The sequence below is a fragment of the Castanea sativa genome, chromosome 5 (genome assembly GCF_040712315.1).
Source record: "Castanea sativa cultivar Marrone di Chiusa Pesio chromosome 5, ASM4071231v1".
NCBI lineage: Eukaryota > Viridiplantae > Streptophyta > Magnoliopsida > Fagales > Fagaceae > Castanea > Castanea sativa.
This window is the reverse complement of record NC_134017.1, coordinates 36,325,952-36,342,635: the sequence shown is the minus strand read 5'-3', so window position 1 is coordinate 36,342,635 and position 16,684 is coordinate 36,325,952.

Genomic DNA, 16,684 nt, shown 5'->3' with positions numbered 1-16,684 from the left:
ATATACTTTCTTGTTTGTCAAGTTTTATGGAGCCCTTAAATAGGGCCTGAAGTCTGTAAACGTTTTTTAATAATATTATTGAATAAAAATCAGAAAAGGTGAGGCTTTGCTCTCTTTTGGTTCTTCAAGAACTGTGAACTTATCAAGGATTCTTCCTTGTGGCGTTCAAACTTTATACCTTTGGTTCGTGATTCTTTATAATCATTGGGTCAAGGTCAACTTATACCTTTGGTTCGTGTTTCGATTATAAACGTTGGGTCAGGGTTTGTATCATAAATCTAAATTTTAGCTTTCCTGGGTAAATATTCCAATATTTTTGTTGGGTCTCAAAGCGTGTCGATTGAGGTTCGCATCAGATACAATCGGCAATTTGAAAAAGCTCCAATCATCCAAGAGCAGTTTGTGGACCTAGTTGATCTTAAGGACTTCTTCATTCCCACCTGCTTTAAAGAGAGAGGTTGGGAAAAACTTCTTGGTAGTCTCCCTGTGGTGTGTGAATCATTAATTTGGGAATTCTACACCAATGCCATAGCACAAGATGATGTTATAGGTTGTTGGGTTAGAGGCCATGAATTCACCATTGAAATGGAGGATGTTGATAAGGTTCTTGGATTTGGTGAAGTGGAACACGACTTTACTCCAAGGATAGAATGCTCTCCATAGAGACAGTTCAATCCCATATTGGTGGAGTTAAAGAAGGGAGATGCCTCAACACATCTGCTTTCCCATCGGATTTATGATGTCTCACATACATCATGATGTTTAATCTATACCCGGTGAATAAGATGACCACCATCAACAATGCTAGAGCCATCTTCCTAATGAAGCTTTGAGAGAATATCTACATTCAACATCATTGCTGATGAAACAAGGACATCCTCAAGGGAAAAGCTTATCTTCCCTAGTCTGATCATGAGGATCCTTCATGCAAAAGGTGTGGAAACTCCCCAAGATATCAGTGTCATGCCTTCTACTTCAGCTATCAATGCTCAACTATCAAAAGGATCAAAGGTCGTCTTCTGGGCGATGAAGAAGAGATTGATCCCGCACATGGAGAGCCTATGGACACTAAGACTGAAGTAGAAGGACAACCATCAACCTCTAGAAGTTTTGGGAAAAGGAGTAGAGCCTCATCTTTAGTAGCCTCTCCAGATGCCTTTAAGATCATTCTTGATAGGATTGATGGCTTGAGAGAAGCCCAAAATGAGCACTACAACAGGCTGACCACCATTCAAGACCAAATTAACTTGCTCACAACCAAGTTTGATAGTTTCATAGACCAACCTTAGCCCTTTGGCCATTCCAGTCAAAAAGGGGGAGTAGTATGGAGTAGCTCTCAAGGGGGAGCCTTACCTTAGCTCTTGAGGGGGAACCTTACCTTGAGGGGGAGAACTTTTATAATTTTTTATAGTTTTTATGGTTTAAGTGTGTTTTAGTTTCAATTATGGGTTTTCATAGCACTTATTTAAGTACTTTTGGTTTGGTTCATAAGTATTCTATGACTTTAGTACTTGGTTTTTAAATGCTTTGCTATGGTGTGGTATGAATGCATAAATGTTATAGCTAGTTGAACTATGTTTATTTTGTACCTTTGCTTTATAGCTATTTAGTACTTTTAGATTATGTATGCATTTTCTTTAGTACTTCACTCTTGTGCCCTTTATTAGATCTTGTATCTTTGATACAAATAACTTAGTGTTTTTGTATCGGTTGAGTGTTGGACATGCAAATGATATTATGCATTGAGCTTATTAGCTTGCATGTCTGGATGTTCATTCCTTATGTGAATGATCATTGTGATCACTATTTATAGTAATTGTTCTTGTTTGGCCAAGCCATGCTTTATTGCTATATTCTTTGTTGTTTGTTTGCATTTTGCTTGCTCCATATGCATTTCAAGGATTCTGCTTACAATGATATTATTGTGTTATTTGTTTCAGGTAACTTGTTCGTATGGTTCAAGAGCTTCACAGAATCTAGAGTTAGGTGTGAGTGAGTTTCGGCAACTGTTCCCAACTCATATTTTAAGTCTAGAGTCCATTTTAGGGTTTTGTCACGGAATAGCCAAAGAGGGAGATTGTAAGGTTGAATTTATTTAATCCTGTGTTGGCTTTATTCCATGCCAAATTTTCTTGTAATTTAGCAATTAGATATCCTGTATTTACGTGAAAATTATGTAAGGGTTTTGTGTGAGAGGGTGTGAAGAAAACTCAAGATGTGTGCACTCAAAGGAGTCTCGCAATTGGATCTTGTGACTGGCAAGTCACCAAAGTGGCACATGTGTAAAGCATGCAAGGAGCTGAAGGGTCATAACAGCTGGAGCACTATAGGACAAAAGACACAGTTTGGCCTGGCAGTTATCTCGTAACTCAGACTTGCGACTAGTTCCAATCGTGAGGCCGAGTCACCAGAATGCCCTATTTGCATAAAAAATGTCTTTTCACATTCCTTACGTACCCTACTATAAATACCCTTATACCCACGAAATGTAAAGAGCTTCTAGACAGAATTTTGAGAGAGAAACCCTAGAGAAAACTGAAGGAAAAATTCTGGTTTTGCATCTCATGCAAAACCCACAGCGGAAGCCACGAACTAGGATCTATTTCACTCATGATTGATAACGTGCACTACATAAATTTCAGAATTTAAGAACAAGATGGCGTACCTTGGTGTGGAGAAATTCAAAACAAAGATTAGAAGCACTTGGGAACACTTTTAATCTTCACTCCAATTCCACTTTACGCCCAAGATGTGTGGTCCCTCAATCAGTTTTCAAGGGAGAATGAAAGTGTGTCTCACACTCTCTCACACACCGTTTCTTTTTCTTTTCTAATCTCTTCTAATAAAAATTCTGTATGTTTCTCTCTTTATAACTAACTGATTATCTAATTGGGCTGGCCTATTGGGCCTTTCCAATTGGGCTTTAGTGTGTGGCTTGGAGTGGGACCAAAAGGGACCAATAAGACACTAGCTCCAATGGGCCTTGGGCTTTTCCGTCAACTCTTGACAAGTCCAAAGTTACCATTAATTATATTTAATACCACTATATAAATATAATTGCACTCTAGGCCTTATTAATAAATTATATCCCAAGACTTTATTATACACGTAACCCCTTCATAAAATATTCGTAGTAACACAAAGTCATAAATGTAGACTGCCACTTTGTAAATTACTACATCTTATCTTTGAGTACCTGGTTTAATTCTTTAAAGTTATTCATTATATATTTATGAAATCCAATTTCATAAATATATACTTTAGTAATTTCTTACTAAAGTGATTAGGCCTAACTCTCTGAATAACTGAAACCATTAAACTTATTTCAAGGGAATATTTTATATCTCCATCAAGAGACTATGAATTCCATTTTGAGAATATATGTTCCATCAACACTAAATGTGGCTGCCCAACATACGGAGGTTTTGACCGTCACTTCAGATCTCACTCCTGATATATCAAAGCAACCTACACTTCATGATCAGGTCCATTATTCTCTCAGGATTAAGAGTTCATGCAAATAGAAGTTATGAGATTTATTATTCATTTGACAGTCGTTAGAAGAATAATAAATCTCACGTGTCCCGTTCAATATGTTTTAACTCTTAAAACATATCAACATATCAACTAGAAGCTTCCACTTCCATGATCAAGACAAATCATCTTAGTTGACACGTTATAGTCTTCGCAGATGAAATGCCCAATTTCATCGCCGACTACGAACTATTAATTCTGAGTTTACAAAGAACTTGTGATTTACATCTTCTGTGACTTTTTACATAAATCACATACAATGCATCTCATGGACTATATGATAATGTCCCATATTCATGTTACCATTATTTTAGATGATAATAAAATAACTTTATTAATCACAATATTAAGTCATACATCATGTCATACATAATATCATACATAGCATCATACAATAGGATTTAAGGGCACTAATCCTAACAATCTCCCACTTGCCCTAAAGACTATTGTGCATTAATCTAACTCCCATTCCCTCCAAATGTGACTCGAAAGTCCTTTGAGGCAAGATTTTGGTAAAAGGATCTGCTAGATTATTTGCACTTTCAATCTTTGCTACCACAACATCTCCACGAGCAACAATGTCTCGAATGATGTGGTACTTCCTCTCAATGTGCTTTCCTTTCTTGTGATTTTTTGGATCTTTAGATTGTGCAACCGCTCCACTATTGTCGCAAAACAATGTGATGGGAACTTGCTCCATTCTCACTACACCAAGATCAGAAAGGAATTTCTTAAGCCAAACAGCCTCCTTTGCTGCTTCACAAGCAGCAACGTACTCGGCTTCCATGGTGGAGTCCGCAATACAAGATTGCTTAACGCTCCTCCAACTTATGGCTCCACCTCCCAAGGTGAAAACACATCCTGAAGTGGATTTTCTGAAATCTAAATCTGACTGAAAGTCTGAATCTGTATAGCCAATGGGAATCAAATCCTCACTATGGTAAACAAGCATATAATCTCTCGTTCTCCTAAGATACTTGAGAATATGCTTTACAGCTTGCCAATGTTTTGGTCCTGGATTTGATTGATATCGGCTAACCATGCCAACTGAATAACAAATATATGGTCTAGTACAAAGCATGGCATACATGAGACTTCCCACTGCAGAAGCATAAGGAACTTGTCTCATCATATTTTCTTCCTCTTGAGTCTTAGGCCTTTGGTCATCAGACAGAGGAACTCCATGTCTAAAAGGAAGCAATCCTTTCTTGGAGTTTTGCATGCTAAACCGTTCTAGGACCTTATCTATATATCCAGCTTGTGATAAGCCTAACATCTTATTCTTGCGATCTCGCCAAAGCTTGATCCCTAAAATAAAGTTAGCCTTACCCAAGTCCTTCATATCAAATTGGCTTGACAACCAAACTTTAACCGATGACATTATCCCTACATCATTCCCAATGAGTAGAATATCATCAACATAAAGCACTAGGAACATTACTACTTTGTCTCGATGTCTTTTGTACACACATGGTTCATCAAGATTTTGTTCAAAACCAAATGACTTGATTGCTTGATCAAATCTGATGTTCCATGACCTAGATGCTTGTTTAAGTCCATAAATGGACCTATTCAACTTGTATACCATATGCTCTTGGTTCTTCGCTATGAAACCTTCTGGTTGCAACATGTATATTTCTTCTTCAAGATTGCCATTAAGAAATGCAGTCTTGACATCCATTTGCCAAATCTCATAATCATAATGAGCAGCAATGGATAAGAGAATTCTGATAGATTTAAGCATGGCTACTGGTGAAAAAGTTTCATCATAATCAATACCTTCTTTTTGTGTATACCCTTTCGCCACTAGTCTTGCTTTAAAGGTTTCAATCTTTCCATCTATTCCTCTCTTCCTCTTGTAAACCCATTTGCAACCAACAGGTTTAATGCCGTTAGGTGCCTTTACAAGATCCCATACATGATTGGAATCCATAGAATCCAATTCAGATTTCATAGCTTGGACCCAATGATGTGCATCTATATCATTCATTGCTTCATCATAAGTATAAGGATCTGATTCAGCCTCTTCTGAGATAGCCTCATAAGTTTCTCCCAAACCTATGAATCTTATAGGAGGCCGAATAATTCTCCCACTACGACGAGGCACCTGTGTACTAGACATCTCATGAGTAGTATCTTGTGGTGTATCTAATACAGTCACATCATCCCTAGTTTCATCCATTGGTTGTTCAACTACAGGTTCATTCATTTCAGCCAAGACAACTCTACTTCTAGGAGTAAAATTATTCATATAGTCATTTTCCAAGAATTTGACATTTGTGCTAACAAACAATTTATTATCCTTATGACTATAGAATAAACCTCCAACTGTTCCTTTTGGATACCTTACAAAAATTACCACTTCTGTTTTAGATTGTAACTTGTCAGACTTTCCTTTCAACACATGTGCTGGACAACCCCAAATGTGGTGATGTCTCATACTAGGCTTACGCCATTCCACAACTCTACAGGTGTTTTAGGAATAGACTTCGAAGGTACTAAATTCAGAAGATACATTGCAGTATTTAAGGCATATCCCCAAAAAGAAATTGGTAGAGTCGAATAACTCAACATGGACCTAACCATATCTAAAAGAGTCCTATTCCTTCTTTCTGCTACACCATTTTGTTGTGGAGTTCCAGGTGCAGTCAATTGAGATATAATCCCATTTTCAGTCAAGTAATCCTTAAAATCACCAAGAAGGTATTCGCCACCTCGATCAGATCGAATGGCCTTTATATGTTTACCTAATTGATTTTCAACTTCAGCCCTAAACTCTTTGAAATTTTCAAAGGCTTCGGACTTCCGTTTCATAAGGTACACATAACCAAATCTAGAGTAATCATCAGTGAAAGTAATGAAATATTCATAGCCACCTCTTGCTTGGATTGACATAGGACCACATACATCTGAATGTACTAGTTCTAGCAAATCTTGGGCTCTTCTACCCTTTGCATTAAAAGGTCGTTTGGTCATCTTACCTTCCAAACAAGATTCGCAAACTGGAAAACCATCAAAGTCCATGGGCTGTAAAAGTCCATCTTTGATTAGTCTTTGAATCCTATTTGAATTAATATGACCTAAACGTAAGTGCCATAGATATGCATCACTAGTAGAAGGAAACTTTCTCTTTAATGATTTCACATGAGAGTTACTATCTAATTCAGAATTGTATAATTCATGCTTATCAGGAGTTAAAATATAAAGACCATCCACAATATTGCCAGAACAGATAAAGACTTTATCCTTCTTTATTACAACATTGTCTTTCAGGATAACACAATATCCATGTTTACCTAAGTAAGTTGCAGAAATTAAATTCCTACGAACATTAGGTACATACAAACAGTCTTCTAATATTAAAACTCTAAACTTAAAACACAAATTAAACACTCCAACAGCTTCAACCGGAATCTTGCTCCCATCAGCCAAAGTAAGAAATGGTTCTCCCTTATTCAACTTTCTGGTCTCCTGGAACCCTTGCAAAGAATTGCAGATATGATTAGTACAACCTGAATCCACACACCAGGAATCTGTTGGATTCTATACCAAACATATTTCAATAAGAAATGAACTTTTCATACCTTTATTCTTGGCAGCCTTGTATGTTGGACAATTCCTCTTCCAATGTCCTTTCTCACCACAATGGAAACACTTTCCTTTGGTTTTCTTTCCTTTGTTGGCAACCCCTAAGGCAATTTGTTTACCATCTTTCTTAGTGAAGTCCTTCTTCTTGTTCTTCTTACCCTTGCCTTTCGACTTAGGTTGAGAAGTAGAAGCTTCACCCACATTGGCTTCAACACTAGAAGTACCAAAGATGTCTTCTGCCGCCACTAACTCATTCATTAATTCAGACAAAGAATAAATCTTTTTGTTCATATTATAATTGAGTCTGAATTCCTTGAATGATTCTGGTAGTGACTGGAGTATCATATTTTACTTGGGATTCTCCATCAATGTCGGCACCTAAAACTTCTAATGTGTTCAGATTAGCAATCATCCTAAGACAATGCTCTCTCACTGAACTTCCTGCAGCCATTTTGGTATTATAAATTTGCCTCATGGTTTCTTGCCTTGCAGAACGGCCTTGCTCACCAAACATCTCCTTCAGACTATGCATTATGTCCGAAGCAAGTTCTACATCCTGCATTTGATGCTGTAGAACATTTGAGATAGATGCTAGGATGTAGCACTTGGCCATCTCATTAGATTTCTGCCAACGATCATATCGTTGTTTTTCCTCAAGAGGAGTATCTAATGAAGGAAAGTTAGGACATGGTTGAGTAAGCACATACTTGTGCTCTTCAGCAGTAAGAACAATGTCCAAATTTCTTTTCCAGTCAACATAGTTGGATCCAAATCGGTTGTTTTGGTTAAGAATAGAAACAAGTGGGCTAAATGATGCCATGACAAAATCTGAAAATAATAAACATGAATATAATAAGTAAATTGGACATTATCAATTTAGCATAAAAGCATATAATATGGAACCTTAATAAAACCATAAAATAATATATGCAACGACAACCCAATCTCATATTCAATATCCCTCAGCATAGAGTGAACATAAAATAATTTGATTGATTGAGAACTATTCTCATTATTAGTGCTATCATGATAACTCTTATCAAACACTAATAATATGCCGTTTTACATTTAGCCTATAAGTAATAATAGTAAGAACTCAGCATAGAGGATACTAAAATACTTAGTCTAGTGTATACCATTGTCTAGAATCATGTGTAACCACATTTCATCCCTTTAACAGGCTTATTTTGTAGTACCATGATAAAACACCATCCGCATGGAATGCAAAGCTCAAAGCTAAGACAAGGTGTTTATCAAACCACTATAAACCAAGAAATTCAATCTTGTAGGACCATGAAATAAATACTCTCCGCATGGAATGCTAAGCTCAAGGCAAAGACAAAGTATATATTTCACACTACTATGAACCAATAATGGAGGCCGTGAGATCCAACCCTTGAATCTCTCTCCCACTAGATATTTTAAAATAAAAGTTTTTAAGACCAAGAATGATAATAATGCTAGACACGTGAAAAACATAATCCTAATCTCATTAGGAATAAATTTCATAACCCTAGCATTAATATATATAAATATATATAACGTAATAAAAATCCTTATTATATATAAAAATTTATATTATATTATACATAATATAATATACAAATTAATATATATAATATATAATTATTACTTTATATATATATATATATATATATATATATATATATATATAAAACTTACTGATGGTGGACCCTTACATTAATGCATGCAAGATGACCAAAACAACTATTATATATATATATATATATATATATATATATATATAATATAACTGACTCTTACTTTAATACATGTAAGATGGCCAAATCAACTATTATACATATAAAAGTTGCTGATGGTCAGAACGTACGAATAAGGATTCAATTTTCCAAATGTAAGTTTATATGCGGATTCAATGTATGCAATCCGTACCGCTTAGAAGTTAATATCTTTAAAACCGCTATTCAAAAACCGCTATTCAAATTGTTTAACCCGTACCAATTGGAAGACACAGCACAAAAATCAATCTTACTTGCCGTACCAATTGGAAGACATAGCACAAAAATCAATCTCACTTGCATCCGTGCACTCTTAAAATAATATATCACATATATTTTTATCAATGCACACAAGATTTATGGAACAATATTTTTATGCAGAAATATGAAAACACAAAGATAACGGTTTTCTTAAATTCTAAAATTTAATCACACGCTATACAATCATGATATGAAAACCTGGCTCTGATACCAATTGAAGGAAAAATTCTGGTTTTGCATCTCATGCAAAACCCACAGCGGAAGCCACGAACTAGGATCTATTTCATTCATGATTGATAATGTGCACTACATAAATTTCAGAATTTAAGAACAAGATGGCGTACCTTGGTGTGGAGAAATTCAAAACAAAAATTAGAAGCACTTGGGAACACTTTTAATTTTCACTCCAATTCCACTTTACGCCCAAGATGTGTGGTCCCTCAATCAGTTTTCAAGGGAGAATGAAAGTGTGTCTCACACTCTCTCACACACCGTTTCTTTTTCTTTTCTAATCTCTTCTAATAAAAATTCTGTATGTTTCTCCTTTTATACTAACTGATTATCTAATTGGGCTGGCCTATTGGGCCTTTCCAATTGGGCTTTAGTGTGTGGCTTGGAGTGGGACCAAAAGGGACCAATAAGACACTAGCTCCAATGGGCCTTGGGCTTTTCCGTCAACTCTTGACAAGTCCAAAGTTACCATTAATTATATTTAATACCACTATATAAATATAATTGCACTCTAGGCCTTATTAATAAATTATATCCCAAGACTTTATTATACACGTAACCCCTTCATAAAATATTCGTAGTAACACAAAGTCATAAATGTAGACTGCCACTTTGTAAATTACTACATCTTATCTTTGAGTACCTGGTTTAATTCTTTAAAGTTATTCATTATATATTTATGAATTCCAATTTCATAAATATATACTTTAGTAATTTCTTACTAAAGTGATTAGGCCTAACTCTCTGAATAACTGAAACCATTAAACTTATCTCAAGGGAATATTTTATATCTCCATCAAGAGACTATGAATTCCATTTTGAGAATATATGTTCCATCAACACTAAATGTGGCTGCCCAACATACTGAGGTTTTGACCGTCACTTCAGATCTCACTCCTGATATATCAAAGCAACCTACACTTCATGATCAGGTCCATTATTCTCTCAGGATTAAGAGTTCATGCAAATAGAAGTCGTGAGATTTATTATTCATTTGACAGTCGTTAGAAGAATAATAAATCTCACAGCGGTCCTGTTCAATATGTTTTAACTCTTAAAACATATCAACATATCAACTAGAAGCTTCCACTTCCATGATCAAGACAAATCATCTTAGTTGACACGTTATAGTCTTCGCAGATGAAATGCCTAATTTCATCGCCGACTACGAACTATTAATTCTGAGTTTACAAAGAACTTGTGATTTACATCTTCTGTGACTTTTCACATAAATCACATACAATGCATCTCATGGACTATATGATAATGTCCCATATTCATGTTACCATTATTTTAGATAATAATAAAATAACTTTATTAATCACAATATTAAGTCATACATAATGTCATACATAATGTCGTACATAATATCATACATAGCATCATACAATAGGATTTAAGGGCACTAATCCTAACAAAAACAAGATTGACTCATCCACAATCTTAATATTTTGATTCTCCAAATTCTTCTACTTTCACCCTCTCCATTGACATGTTATGATGTGTGCCCTTAAATCCTATTGTATGATTCTATGTATGACTTAATGTTGTGTTTAATAAAATTGTTTTATTATTATCTAAAATAATGGTAACATGAATATTGAGACATTATCATATAGTCCATGAGATGCACAGTATGTGATTTATGTGATTTAGTCACAGAAGATATAAGTCACAACTTCTTTTGAAACTCAGAATTTATAGTTCGTAGTCGGTGATGAAATTGGGCATTTCATCTGTGAAGACTATATAACGTATCAACTAAGATGATCTGTCTTGATCATGGAAGTGGAGACTTCTAGTTGATATGTTTTAAGAGTTAAGACATATTGAACTGGGCCGCTACGAGATTTATTATTCTCCTAACGACTGTCAAATGAATAATAAATCTCACGACTTCTATTTGCATGAACTCTTAATCCTGAGAGAATAATGGACCTGATCATGACGTGTAGGTTGCTTTGATATATCAGGAGTGAGATCTAAAGTAACGGTCAAAACCTCAGTATGTTGGGCAGCCACATTTAGTGTTGATGGAACATATATTCTCAAGATGGAATTCATAATCTCTTAACGGAGATATAAAATATTCTCTTGAGATAAGTTTAATGGGTTCAGTTATTCTGAGAGTTAGGCCTAACCACTTTTGTAAGAAATTACTAAAGTATATATTTATGAAATTAGATTTCATAAATATATAATGAATAACTTTAAAGGATTAAACCGGGTACTTAAGGATAAGATGTAGTAATTTACAAAGTGGCAGTCTACATTCATGACTTTGTATTACTACGAATATTTTATGAAGGGGTTGCATGTATAATAAAGTCCTGGGATATAATTTATTAATAAGGCCTAGAGTACAATTATATTTATATAGTGGTATTAAATATAATTAATGATAACTTTGGACTTGTCAAGAGTTGACGGAAAAGCCCAAGGCCCATTGGAGCTAGTGTTTTATTGGTCCCTTTTGGTTCCACTCCAAGCCACACACTAAAGCCCAATTGGAAAGGCCCAATAGGCCAGCCCAATTAGATAATCAGTTAGTTATAAAGGGAGAAACATACAAAATTTTTATTACTGATATAAGAAATGGTGTGTATGTGAGAGTGAGACACACATTCATTCTCCCTTTCAAAATTGATTGAGAGACCACACATCTTGGGCGTAAAGTAAAATTGGAGTGAAGATTAAAAGTATTCCCGAGTACTTCAATCTTTGGTTTTGAATTTCACCACACCAAGGTACGCTATCTTGTTCTTAAATTCTGAAATTTACATAGTGCACGTTATCAATCATGAATGAAATAGATCCTTGTTTGTTGCTTCTGCTATGTGTTTTGTATGAGATGCAAAACCAGTTTTTCCTACATGACATACCCTTGAGAGGTTCATAGGCCATATCCTTATCTTACCATACCCATATCAGTAAGGAGATATTTTGGTGCTTGGGAACTAGATCAGAGAGGACCAATTCGTTTGGTTGATGCAATGGACTTATTGCGGGATTTGGTAAGATAGAGAAGATAAGGTTCGGCGTAGCACTGTTGGAGCAAGAAGTTTGGAGGGTTTAGGTGCAGTGAGTAGATTAGGCTTTGAGGGTCTATTGTTATTCATGTATCCTAACTTTATTCTCTAGTGGATTATTTGACCGCTTGGAGGGCGGCGGAGAGGTTTTTTCCCGAGTACTTCGGTTTCCTCTTCGATAATACATCGTTGTGTTATCTTCGTGTTTGCATCTCTCTTCCCTTACTCTTTACCTTTTAATTATTGCTGTGTTTGTGATTTTTTTTGGTTTAGAGTGTTTTACCAATTTGGGTTTAGATTATATTCATCATTTCACACATATATTGTTTGTATATAAGCTTGTGTTGGTAATTTTTATATTGGGGTTCTAAACATTCATTGGTGTTTTATACGCTAATTGAACTTACATGAACAAAATAACGCAAAAACCTTAAATGATCAAAAATACTCACGAAACCTCTAAATTGGCCAAAACACCCAAAAAATTATAAAATGTCTTTAAAAAAAAACCCAAAACCTCTAAAATGACCAGTATTCCTTTAAAATCTATAAAAGACCAAAATATATTAAAATATTTAAAATCTTTAACCTCTAAAGTGATCAAAAAATATCCTAAAACCTCAAAAATGACCACAATACCCCTAAAACCACTTAATGACACAATATAACCTGAAACTTTTTGGTTATCTTGAAGGTTTTGAGTATTTTAGGCCTATTTAAAAGTTTCAAGGAATTTAGTCATTTAGATGGTTTTGGGATATTTTGGTTATTTTAGAGGTTTTCAGGTTTCCGTGCACATTCTAGAGGATTTGATATCATTTTGGTCATTTTTGCAATATTGGGGGTATTTTAATCATTTTACAAGTTTTGTGGTATTTTTTTTATCATTTTAGTGGTTTCAAAAGTATTTTAATCATTTTAGAGGTATCTAGGTGTTTTTGCTCATTTTAGATGTTTTGGGGAATCTTGGTCATTTTATAGGTCTCAAATGAACATGGTATTTTGGTCGTTTGTGAGGTTTCAAGGTTATTTTAGTAATTTATTAGGTTTTTTGGGCTATTTTCGTTATTTTAGAGGTTTTAGGGGTATTTTGGTCATTTTCAAGGTTTCAAGGGTATTTTGTTCGTTTGAGATATTTTTAGTGTATTTTGGCTAAGGTTTAAGGGTATTTTGGTCATTTTCAAAGGTTTCGAGGGTATTTTGTTTGATTTTGAGGTTTCAATGTTTTGCCTTTCAAGGAAAATATTATTTACGTAGCTTTTGTGTAACTATTAATTTCAATTTAAAATCAATATTATTATGAAAAGAACTGTTATGTCCACAAAAATTTCAAGAAAATCTTAGTTGCAAGTTGTTACTAGTTCTAATTTGAATCTGAAAGTTCAAAATGTGTATAAAACACCTATGAATGTTTAGACCCCCAATTAACAAATTACCAATTCAAGCTTAATATCAAACAAAGTATGTGTGGAAAATGTACATAAGCTTATAACAGAATTGATAAACAATCTAAACCAAATAAAATCACATCCATAGCAGAAATTAAATGGCAAAGATTAAGAGAAAAGAGATGCAAACACAAGGACAACACAACGATGTGTTATCAAAGAGGAAACTGAAGCCCTCGACGTAAAACCTCTCCGCCGCCCTCCAAGCGATCAATAATCCACCAAAGAATGTAGTTGGGATACATGAACAGCAGAAGACCCTCCAAGCCTAATCTACCTAGTGTACCTAAGCCCTCCAAGCTCCTACTCCAACGAGGTTGCGCCAAACCTATTTCTTCTTTAGCTTACCGGATTCTGCTATAGCCCATAGCATCAACCAATATGAAATTAGTCCCTTCCTAACTGCTTCCCAAAGCACCAAACAACCTTCTCACAGATGTGGGTATGGTGAGAAAAGGTTTTTGTAATGTACCTCTCAAGTATGTAACAATGGAGAGGAAGAGAGTAGAGGAATTTGAAGAGTCTCCATGTAAAGATTATGGATGAATCAATCTTAGTTTTCTCTAGCGTTTTTCTCTCAAAAATTCTCTATAGAAGCTCTCTACATTTCATGGGTATAAAGGGTATTTACACTGGAGTGAGAATGGAATGCGAAGAGTCAGGATTTTCTAAACAGAGCTGGCTGGCGACTTGGCCTCGCGACTTGACTGAGTTGCGAGTTCAAGCCGCGAGCAAACAGAATGGCCAAACTGGCCTTTTTGTCCTGTAGTGCTCTAGTTGGCATGACTGTTCATCTTCTCTGCATGCTTCACTCATGTGCATCATCTGGCGGCTTGCAAGCTGCGAGCCACCCGCGAGATCCACCCACGAGTCCCTGCTTCACTGCACAGTCTTGAGCATTTCTTCACACTTTCTCACACACTACCCTTACATGAATCCCACCTAAATACAGGGTTTCTAAGTGCTGAATTACAAGCAAATTAGAACGGAATAAAGCCAACAAAATGGTTGATAAATTTCAACCTTACAATCTCACCCTTTGGCTATTTCGTGACAAAACCCTAAAACAAACTCTAGACTTAACATGTGAGTTGGGAACAATTGAACAAAACTCACTCACACCTAACTCTAGAATCTATGTAGCTCTTGAATCATAAGAACAAGTGTCTCCTAAAACACAACAACATAATATGATCATTGCATGCAGAAAAACTTGTAATGCATATGAGGCAAGCACAATGCGATCAAGCACAATGGAGTAAAGTAATAAACCAAGCTTAACCATACAAGCAATCACTATAAAATAGTGACCACAATGCTCATTCACACTTGGAATGAACATCCGGAGATGCAAGCTAAAAAGCTTAAACGCAAAGTATCATTTGCATGTCTAACACTCAACCAATGCACAATACATGAAGCATATGCATCTAGGAACAAGATCCTACTAGGGTACAAGAGTGATGTACTTAAAGCAGTGCATAGCATAACATCAAGTACATAAGCTACAAAGCATAGGAACAAAAACATAAAGGCTACATAAGCATGGTACAAACCATAAAAGCCTACAAAATATAGAAAACAAACCCTAAAAGCTTACAAAAGTAACATGGGTACAAACATGATGTACTAAAGAAAATGCATAATATAAACTAAAAGTGCTTAAAGTTTCTTCCCCTCAGAATGATGAGAAGCTGTGATGCACATGGAACATATATACTTGTAACCTAAAACACTTGCACAAAACACATTAGACCCTCAAGGTAAAGTAAGTAATAAAAGGACAAGTATAATGTAACAAGTAAAAAGCGATCAAGTAAACATGTTATGAAACATATGAGCAACTTGATCAAACACAGGACAGCCATATGAGAATGACTACAATGATCACATAGCAAAGCAAATGATCATCCGAACATGCAATCAATAAAGCACAATAGCACAAGGAAGTATGCATAAGGAAGTATGCATAAACAACACATAAATACGATGCAAAGAGAACAGCAAAGCATAGATAATAAACATAACTCAAAGCACCAAAAAGCAAACAAGAAAACAAACATAAAGAAACACAAACAAAACAAAACAAAGTTTTCATATAAACACAATGTCTTCTCCCCTATGGTATATGCATCTCCCCTATGGAAAATCTCTCCCCCTACAAATGTGCATAGGAGTCATATAGAAATGAAAAAAACTCTTCGGTATACTCTCTAGAGTATACTCTCCCCCTTTTTGTCAAGACTAGACAAAGGGTCAAGGAGAAACAAGGGCAAGAGATGAAGGTACGAGCAATGATAATGATGCATGAGGGGTACAAGATGAATGAGAAAATGAAGCTTAAACCTGCATGCTACAAAGCATAAGGTAAACATGACATGCTAGGATGAAGAAACAAGGTATCGACTAATGCATGACAAGGGTAGCAAAGGTGTGTGCAAGAGGTGGCTATGTGCAATGCAAGACCAATGCATGGAAAATGCACATGTAGGGCAAGGTGTGTTAAATACACAACCAAAAAACTAAACATGTTCCTAGTGAGGAAATATGAGAAACCCCAAAGTTTAGTACTCATCAGAGTCCAAACAAGCGAGAAAATGCCTAAGAGGCATTTTATCAAACACCTATCATGCACACTATGAACAATAATGTGAAACAATGCATGAACATCATGAAATCTACCCATAATACATGTTCTTTATGCCACAAGGGGCCAACATCCAAAGCAAATCATCAAAAGAAACCAATCCCATACAACAATTTGACAAAAAATAAGTTTTCCCAACCCCTATGATGAAAATCCCAACCAAGAGCACAAAAACTCTCCAAAACA